Source organism: Pinus tabuliformis, chromosome 8 (genome assembly GCF_031772625.1).
Source record: "Pinus tabuliformis cultivar Carrire ecotype Pingquan chromosome 8, CPIR1, whole genome shotgun sequence".
NCBI classification, from domain to species: Eukaryota; Viridiplantae; Streptophyta; class Pinopsida; order Pinales; family Pinaceae; genus Pinus; species Pinus tabuliformis.
Genome location: NC_142294.1, coordinates 650876515 through 650886634, shown reverse-complemented (window position 1 = coordinate 650886634; position 10120 = coordinate 650876515).

Genomic DNA, 10120 nt, shown 5'->3' with positions numbered 1-10120 from the left:
GGCTCTATCAACAGTCATGCTATCCTCTTAGGCAAGTCTTATACCTCTACTCTCCATGTCAAACTCCAAAAAAGAGAGAAAGTCTTTATAAATGTATTTATCTCTGGGTACGCAGGTTTTCTCAGCCTTACCTGCGGGGACGCACCCAATGGCACAAAAGCTGCGTCTTTGGACGCTCTGTATGTAAAGGAGCAGGTGCGTCCCCCTGTAAAGGTTAAAATGCGCAAGTTTCATCTTTAAAAAATTACTTGTGGTCATTTCTAGAGCATTCTAGAAGGTTGTTCGACGTGTATTGAGCGCCTCCAGATGGTTCATGTACCCCTACCAAAGAGGAACTTATCCCATCAATAAGGGAGCTATCCCATCCAAAGAGGGGATTATCCCATTGATGGTGGACCTGATTAACCTCCTCTTGAGCACTATAAATACAGGCATTGGGCCAGAAGGAGGAGAGGTTGGAAGCTATACATTTCTAAGGGTAAATGCTGCAGGAATTAGGACTCCCATTTAGAAGCTTGTGAGGAGAGATTGCCATCTTTGCTTGTTCTATTTGGAAGTGGGTGAGCTTTGTCAAAGTAAAGGAGAACTCTTGATGGACCCTGGGAGGGACTTGCACAACACCAAGGCTCAGGTTGTATTTGTTCCTTTTGTTACCTATTAATGCAAATGAGTCCATTCTTCTCAATAACTTGTTATTTATGAGTTGTTTCATGTACTCCTTGGTCTATGTGTTAAATATGTTTTATTCTATGAGATTATCAAGTGCTATTTAATCGTTTGATTGTTAGTGTATGCAGGTTTCAAAGTGAAGGAGGAGCTCATCCGGATCAGCAGAGCTGGACTGCTACAACAGCGTTGGATTACAGGTAGGATCTAAACACTTGATTTCCCATATAGTAAATGCATGTTTAGAGAAGGATTGCTCTTGTTTGTCTTGTTTGTCACTAGAGAGTCTTAGGCTCCTAGGGAGGTTGATTTGTGTCCGCACTATCGATTCTTTCCGTCTGACAATATGACAGTGAGACTCATCATCATCCTCCATTTCATCGTCTCCAGTGCGAAGTCAACCATCCACTCCTCCATTACACATTGTTGTTCAATAGGGATCAGGAACTTCACCACCTCAAACCTCAATATCAACTCCTTCCCAAACATTTGGAATTTCATTGGCAATATCATCTACTATTAATTTTACAACGGCTCAAAATCCATGGAGCAATTCTGGTGCAACCATTATTCCTACACCATTACATTTATTGCCAGCACATCCTGAAAAATGGTTGTTGAAATTTAATCCAGATGAAGGAATACAAGCCGGCGAACATATTAACAATTTCATGTTATCAGTTAATTTAAAAGGAGTGACAGAGGAAGATGTTGTTGTTAGGATTTTCTTTTAAGGATGATTCAAAGAAGAAAACCCCTAAATATCCATATGATATGGAGGGTCTACAAAAAGTTCTCAAGACTATGTCAAATGAAATGGTAGAAATCAAGAAGCAAGTAGCTGAGACTTCAACAAAAAGGCCATTTAGAAATTTTAAGAAACCTGAATAAAAACCACCAAATGCTATATATAATGCAAACTCAGATCCTCAAGAGGAAGAAGAGGATGAAACAGTCTTGTCATCCGAGGAACCCGAAGAAGAGGAGACTGTTGAATGCCATGGGATGTCGGACTTTATTTTACCTAACTCCGATACATAAAATGAACAAGAAGCTTTCCCTGTGACTACCAAGAGTAAGGGTACTCCTAAACCTGTTCAGGCAACCTCAAAGAAAAGGAATGCAGATACCACTACTACCAAAGAAAAGGTTCCCACAAAGAAAGCTGCAACGATACCATCCCAAAATCAACCATCATCTTCAAATCTACCTTCAACATCTAAGACATTAGTAGTTACAGATTTTATGGACTACAATATTATCAAATACATGAAGAAGACAAAGGCAAATATTACTATGTTTGAGCTTAGTAAACTCAAACATAAACAAAAATTACTTCATAAGGAGTTAAATGCTGTACCTTCTTCTCCTCTTCCTAATGCTGTATTGTCCAAATCTACTAATGACTCAGGCCAACCACCTCCTGGTAGAGTAGAAGCTACTGTTGCTGTTTTAATTGGGGATATATCAAATTCTCATACTCCTCCTTTCCTCTTAACCTATGAGATCTATAATAGAAATCTACACAACTGTTTGATTGACTCAGGGGCTTCCTCTAATATAATGTCAGCTTCAGTTTGTTCAAAACTGAACATTGAACCCCAAAAGTCTGCAATTCATATTGTAGAGTTGGATAGAACTAAGGTCAGGTTTTAGGGGAAATCAATCAGTGACTATTAGGTTATCAGCTGATCCAAGAGTGGTTCAGAGAATTGATATTTTAATCGTTGATATACCTAAATTCTATGGTTTGATTTTGAGTAGAGACTGGTCTGAGAAACTCCTTGGTTATATTTCCACTGATTGGTCCCATATGTGGCTACCTTATAAATGAAAGCCAAATCAAATCAAGATCGATCGGGAGAGACACATGACCCATACTGTTACTGAATTCGAACAAGAAAATTAACCAATAGCATCCAATAACAATATTTTGGGGATTACTCATCTGAATCATTCTTTGGCAATTTCACTGTCCAACCATCTGCTTTCTCAGTTAATAATTTCACATCTCAAATCGAAAATTTTTCACAAACAGATAGATCAAGATGTGTTAATATTTTTGAGGAGACTGTAAATAAAATAGTTGATAATTCTTTACTTTGGTCACTATACTTTGATGGATCTAAATCTAGTGAAGGTGCAGGAGCAGGATGTATTTTAGTTAGTCCTGAGGGAGAAAAGACCATGTTATTATGCTTATTGGAATTTGAATGCACAAACAATACAACCGAATATGAGGCCTTAGTTCAAGGACTCTACAAAGCAGTTGGTCTTAAATTTCAATATTTGAAAGTGTTCGGTGATTCAGAAATCATTATAAAACAAGTTAGAAATACAATTCATTGCCTTTCTAGTCATCTCAAACACTATCAGTCTTTGGTGCAGGAACTCATATCTCAATTTTTAGCATTCAATATTTCTCCCATCCCTAGGTCCCAGAATGCAGCAACAGACCTACTAGCTAATGTTGCTTCCAAACTCCTTCCATCTGAAGATTACAACCCAGACAGATTTTCAGTAGAATTAATTTTTAGACCATCAATTCCCGATAATGTCACCAATTGGCGAGTGTTCAATCATGATGAAGACATTTTAAATTTCTTGACTTCTAACAAGTCCTACGATGATCAAATTGTTGATGAAAGTGATCATGACCTTCAAATGAAGGAAAATCAAGAAGAAAACTCAATACCTAAACCAGTGGTCAAGCTCGAAGATCTTTATGATATTAAAGACAGGTTTAAACAGGTGACCAATTCAAAGCCCCAGAGTTCCACTTTAAGGTTTGAATTGATAAACCTAGGTACTGAGGAAAACCATCAAAACATCAATTTAGGATTAGGACTTTCTTCAGAAGAAAGAATGGCATTCATTTGCGAAAAAATAAATATGTCTTCACTTGGAAATATGATGATTTGAAAACATACGATGCATCGATCATTTAGCATACCATTCCAATGCTTTCCGAACAAAAGCCAGTACTACAGAAGTTAAGGATGATCTGGATTTAAACAAGAACGCAATAAAATACAGAGATAATCATAAAGATAGATATGCAGCGGAGATAGTACTTCATTTCATTACCGTAAAATACTGAAATATTCTTACAAACAAAAATGGAAATAAACCAGCTAGGGTGATGGTAGCTTATCTCTGAGAAGAGATGTGGTGGCTACATGCCTTTGAACTGTGTTACAATGAGGCTCGAAGGCCTATTTATTGTTGAGAAACAATGGAAAACCCTTCACATTCCAAAAACTAACCCTAGAAGATGAAACGCCAAATTGTGGGCCCCGTTTCTGGGTAAGTTGGTACATCAACTTCCCGGGGTCGCGAATTGGTCATATTATCTCCATTTGACGCGCATGATAGCTCGTTGGAAAGAACTCTCCGAGGTCTACGACAAAAAATACGATTTTTTAACAAAAAAATTGTTGGCGGTAGATTTCCCAAAAAACGTCGTTTAGGGCCTCAAAACGGCTCCAGAAGTTTAGGACTCGAAAAACTGCTAAAAATAGCAAACTGTGCTAAAATTTAGGAAACTAAAAAGACTAAAAGAGACAGATGTGGGGGTCCAAATGGGATAGGTGGATGGCCACCAACATCCACCTAGATCATTCCTCCCCCCTTAGGAAGCAATGGTCCCCATTGCGCTGAGTTCCTCCCTGAGATGAGGAAGCTTCTGCTGAGCTGGATCTCTAGTGAGCTGTTCTGCAATCTCTGATGTGTCCAAAAATGGTGGGAAGCATGGTCGACGACGGTCCACATTGATCACTTGGTGTAAGCGAAGGGATGGAGGAATGTTGTGCTTCAAAGCATTGTTGCCCATAGCCTTGGTACTGGTGTAAGGACCATGTCGGAGTGGTCTGAGCTTCTGATGGGTTTTGGTAAGGCATTCTTTCTATCGATGCAACCAAACTTTGTTGCCCACCTGAGACTTGTTTTGTCATGACCGTATCCCTTTGCTGCTGCTGCGTGGAGGAACCCTTCGCAGCGGTCATGGATGTAGCAATGATCTTCCCCTTACTTTGGGAGTGAATCAGACATAAAATGAATTTCCTAGTCTAGGAGATGAGCTTGCTGCCTTTCTTGGCAGTGATCAAAGAGGTGGCAGTAGGTGGGGCTACCTCTGATATCCTGTATAATGAGCTATCCAAAAAAATAATGACAACGCGAGGCCTTGACTCATACACAGCATGTCGCCTCCACAAGTATGCCTGGCCTAATAGTACATCACACAATACCTCGTCTGTGAAGGGCTTGATGCTGTAGGGAAGGCGGCACTGCTGGTGAACATTGAGATCTCATCCTTCATGAAGCCACCCGATACTGTATGGTTGTGGGTGTGGTGTAGTCGGTAGGCCCAACCGCTTCACGACCTCTATTGAAATAAGGTTCTTTTGGCTGCCACTGTCGACAATGAATTGCAGTGGCGAACCCTTCACCCACATCTGTGAGTGGAAATGATGCTCCCCTTCCTCTGGGTCTTCGGGCTAATTATTCTGGATCTTGGCAGTGGCAACAGTGGCACTGGGATCCGCATCAATGATTTTTTTCCCTTTGCCATTCCCCTTGTCAGGTTCTGGCTCAGGGTCGGAACATGCATCTGATTCGGAAGCCTTCAACTCGTCCACCAGTGACTGCTTGGTCCGACACTCACTTGTGTTATGAGTGGGACTCTTCTGAAACTCACAACACTTTCCTATGTCCTTCTTCGGCTTCGTGGTGGTGTTCTTTTCTTGCGGCTTCGAGGGGTTGTATTGGGTCACCCCGCCTTGGCTTTGTCCATTAGGCTTTGGATTTGCAGATCCAAAGTCTCGCTTTTTCTGTTTGAATTTTTGCTCGATTTTGACATTGTATTGGTATGCTATGCCGAGTGAGGAGATGTTCAAGAACTCCATCTCTTACTGGATGTATCTGTGTAGGTAGCCACGGTATTTAAGTACCAGATGCAGCTCAGAATCTTTGATACCCAACTGTGTGCGAAGGGTATGAAAAATGTTTGTGAACTCCAGCACATCTTGGTCTCGTCCCTGCCGCAGTGTGGTCCATTTGATGTATTTGTCCTCATAGCTTTTGACAGGGTAGTACTGCTCCTTGATGGCATCTGGAAAGTCATTCCAAGTGGGTGCGGCTGAAAATAGTGAGCCTATACTTTCATCCTTCTGCTCGCAGTAGGTTTCCCACCAGTCCTTGACGTTGGGGGTTGCTTTGAGAAGAGCAAAAACAATCTTTTCCCGACTTGAAAATTCATGAACAGAAAAATACCCATCTAGCAGATTTAACCATTTATCTACGACATCTGTGTCTATTTGACCCTCGAAGATGGGGATTTCATAATTAACTTGTACCTTAAAGGGTGTGGCATTTCCAGAGTAGCTGTTGGAAGCCGATGGGTCGCCTCTGGGTAGCCGCTGAAGGATCTGGGCAAAGTTGTCCATCACCGCGTTCCTTTGTCACTCGAGGGCTTCTTCGAGCAAGATTTTGATAGGATCTCCTGCCCCCTCTTTTTTCTTCTCATCCGCTATGGGAGGTCGTCGAGATTTGCGAGGCTGGTCTTGCAAAGGTTCAACCAGTTGAAGCCCTAACTCCTTATATCCCGACATCGTTGGGGACATGCAAATAAAAAACAGAGAAAAAGCAGACCGCTCTGATACCACTGATCTGAACTTAAATAGGAACGCAACGAATTGTAGAGATAACCATATACACAAAGATGCAGCAGAAATAATACTTCATTTCATTACTGTAAAATACTGAAATATGGTTACAAACAGAAATAGAAATAAACCACCTAGGGCGATGGTAGCTTATCTCTGAGAAGAGATGTGGTGGTTACATGCCTTTGAACTGTGTTACAATGAGACTCGAAGGCCTATTTATTGTTGAGAAACAATGGAAAACCCTTCACATTCCAAAACCTAACCCTAAAATATGAAACGCCAAATTGTTGGCCCCATTTCTGGTTAAGTTGGTACATCAACTTCCCAGGGTCGCGAATTGGTCATATTATCTCCATTTGACGCGCATGATAGCCCGTTGGAAATATCTCTCCGAGGAATACGATGAAAAAGACGATTTTTTAATAAAAAAATCATCAGCGGTAGATTTCCCAAAAAACGTCGTTTAGGGCCTCAAAATGGCTCCGGAAGTTTAGGACCCAAAAAACTGCTAGAAATAGTAAATTGCGTTATAATTAAGGAAACTGAAAAATTGAAAGAGATAGTTGTGTTGGTCCAAATGGGATAGGTGGGTGGCCACCAACATCCACTTGGATCAGTGATATTTTTATACATGTTGATTTGGTCAAATATGTTAGTTTGACTTGTTGTGACAAGAAGTGAACATGATTGCAAATGTACCTTATTGACAAGCTACCAATGAGGTATGATGTGAATTTATTTGAATTTATTTCAAATCTGATAGAAGTTATGTGTTTGGTACAGGAAGCATGAAATGCCCAATTAGGTAGTTGAAATCAACTACAAGAATAAGCACCGACAATGAAAGAAATTAGAAATGCAGCAATATGATGGTAGAGCACTTCAGAAGCAAGGCCATTGTGGGACACTAGTACCCAATTGTGGCCATTGTGGGACACTGGTACCCAATTGTGTCCATTGATTTCCATGAGCATGCTATGACCAGTATAAGTGTTTTAAGGCAGGGATATGCCTTGGTTTTTGTATCTTTCGATGCAAGTAAGCCTTTCCAAGGGATGGACTTCCCAGGATGGGGGTGCCAGTGGAACTTGGAAGGTGATTGACTGCATGAAAAGGGTAACCAGATTCCCGAGGGACTGTGTAGCAAAGAAGGGAAGGTCACGGATGGATTTGTTTTGGTCATTAGCATTGCCAAATGGAATTAGATGCACATTGGGAGTGTGCCCTGGAACAATGAGCCAGTAACTGTTCGCTGAGAGGACAAGTGGCATGGGATTATCGTGCTAGACATTGGATGCAAATTTGACTCTACATTGGTTTATAAACTTCCTGGGAAGGAGTTGGATCCTGGTATTACTTTGAGGGTGGAGGTTTGAGCCTCTGGATTCCCTTATTGTTGATGCATGCATGATATTATTTTATTTTTTGGTTGAGAAAATTTGCATATATGTCTATGTATATGTGGTTATTGTAAATATCGAAATGAGCTATGTTATAAAGCTCTACTATGTGGTATGTTGTCAAGTTGTCACGATGTTTTTATTTTGATCAGGTATTTCATTGTAAATACTGAAATGATCTATGTTATAAAGCTCTATGGGAAGTATGTTTTGTTTTCAGCAATCATGTTTGTTATAGGTGTCATTGAACACCGAGGACGGTGTTCTCCCAAGGGGGAGGGTTCTGTAACAACCCTATTGAAAATTCCATGTAAAATACATATAAATACCACGGATGATGGGACACGTATTCCAGGTTGAATGGTAGGCACAACCTCCTAATAGGTGTTCATTTGGTTGTTTATGGTTAAGGAAATTGGCAAAGGCAATGGCTAAGGCATTAACGAGGAAAAAAGGTATTTTGGCACATTTATTTATAAAAATAATGGAAATTAGGAGAAAAGGAAGGTGAAAGGCCACATGTTTGATGTGAGGAGGAAATTGAAGGAAAATAATGGGAAGTGAAGAAAATATAGGCTTCATTAATAAAAAGACTTCTAAGGATCAGTGGTGAAGGCTTGGTGAGTTTAGTTTTGGAGCTCTCTCATTATTCTCTCTCTCTCTCTCTCTCATACTCTTGGTTACTTAGAGTTTTCTTGGATCACTCTTGGAGGGTGTGGCATACTTGTATTATTGGAGGAAGAAGGCAAAGGAAAAGTAGGAGAGTGCAACAAGGAATCGGCATCAGCAACTACATCATATTTTCTTGCAGGTATTGAGTTGCATGTATGATTTCTTCACTAGTTTTGGCCTGCATGCCACATGCATGTGGTTTCTTAGTTATGGTATATCATTGGCATGGAGGATGGTCGGGATTGACAGTGGATTCCCTAGCCTTACCATTTCCTGGATAACCATGGTGATTGTGGGTTAAATTTCATTGCTTCGTTTTGGTTGGTTCTCATGTTTCCGTAGCTTGGGTTGAGTTACTAGTCCTGGAAGCCCTAGTTGAACAAATGCTCTGGAAGCCCTGTAACATCTTGAGTTGTGTTACTAGTCTTGGAAGTCCCGGTTAGACAAATGCTCTGGAAGCCCTTGGTGGGTTGAGTTACTGGTCTTGGAATCCTTGGTTAGACAAATGCTCTGGAAGCCCTGTATAAGCTATGGGTTGAGTTACTAGTTATGGAAACCTTGGTTGGACAAAAGCTCTGGAAGCTTGGAAGGCTTGGATGGAGACCAATCTGATGATGGTTTTGGTGGTGTCCAGCCGTAAGGTGGAATCACTATTCAATGGGTTGAGGTGGATGGCCTCTGGAATCCCTGGATGAGTTTTGACTGATGTGTTCTATGAGATCACACATTCATGCTTGGAATGTGGCACAGGGGTGAATCACTAAAGAGAGATTTGGCTCAGCCATTCTACGGTTGGGTGGAATGTGGTAGTACCATCTCCAGTTGGTTCATTGCATTCATTAATGAGAAATACATTCCCTTGGTTTTCATGTGTAAAGGTACTAATGTATTTATGGATTTGATTGCTAATATGTTTATTGTATTTATGTTCTTATTATGTTGGTTATATGCACATTTCGTGACAGCAACTATGTATGGCTCTCAACATGTTTTTACTTATATATGAATGGATAATGTGTTTATGAGTTAATGGAGGATAATGCAACAAATGGCATGAGGGAACAATGATTCATAGCAATTCTCAGATAAGTATGAGATACCTACACTTAATTCTATTATTTACCCCTGTAGGTTACATGTTGATGATATGTTTGAGGAAATGCCTGTCATGGCTAGTAGGGGTTTGGTGATGATCTTGTTCATATTATTGCTTTTACATCATTGTTTCCTTGCATCCTTACTAATTCTAAGTGATCATTCCATTCTGGACAGTGTCTAGGAAGCGTTATAAAGCACATGGGCAGTGTCTGTGGAGCGTTAGTCCTGAAACTAACTTGCCTAGGCAGTGTCTAGGGAACATTACCCTACCCTAAGTCTCTCAAACAATAGTAGGACCGAGGGATGCGTAGTCTGAGTGGATGACTTGTCTCCGGAAGGTTACTTGGATGATGTTCAATGATTGTATGTGATGTTCCATCGATTCCATTTCCTTAAAGTCACCGAGGAGATTGAATCTCATCATAGTGGCCTCTCATCGCATGTTTACCCCGACTGACCAGTTGCTTGGGTAGATGTTGGAGGAGGGTGTTACATGTTGTCCATGATGATGGATGTAACGTCCTCTCAAAATATTAGACATTTTACAAAATTTACACACAATTCAATATCCAGAATTCAAGCATCATGGTTTTTTGTTGAAATAAATGCAATCCAAAG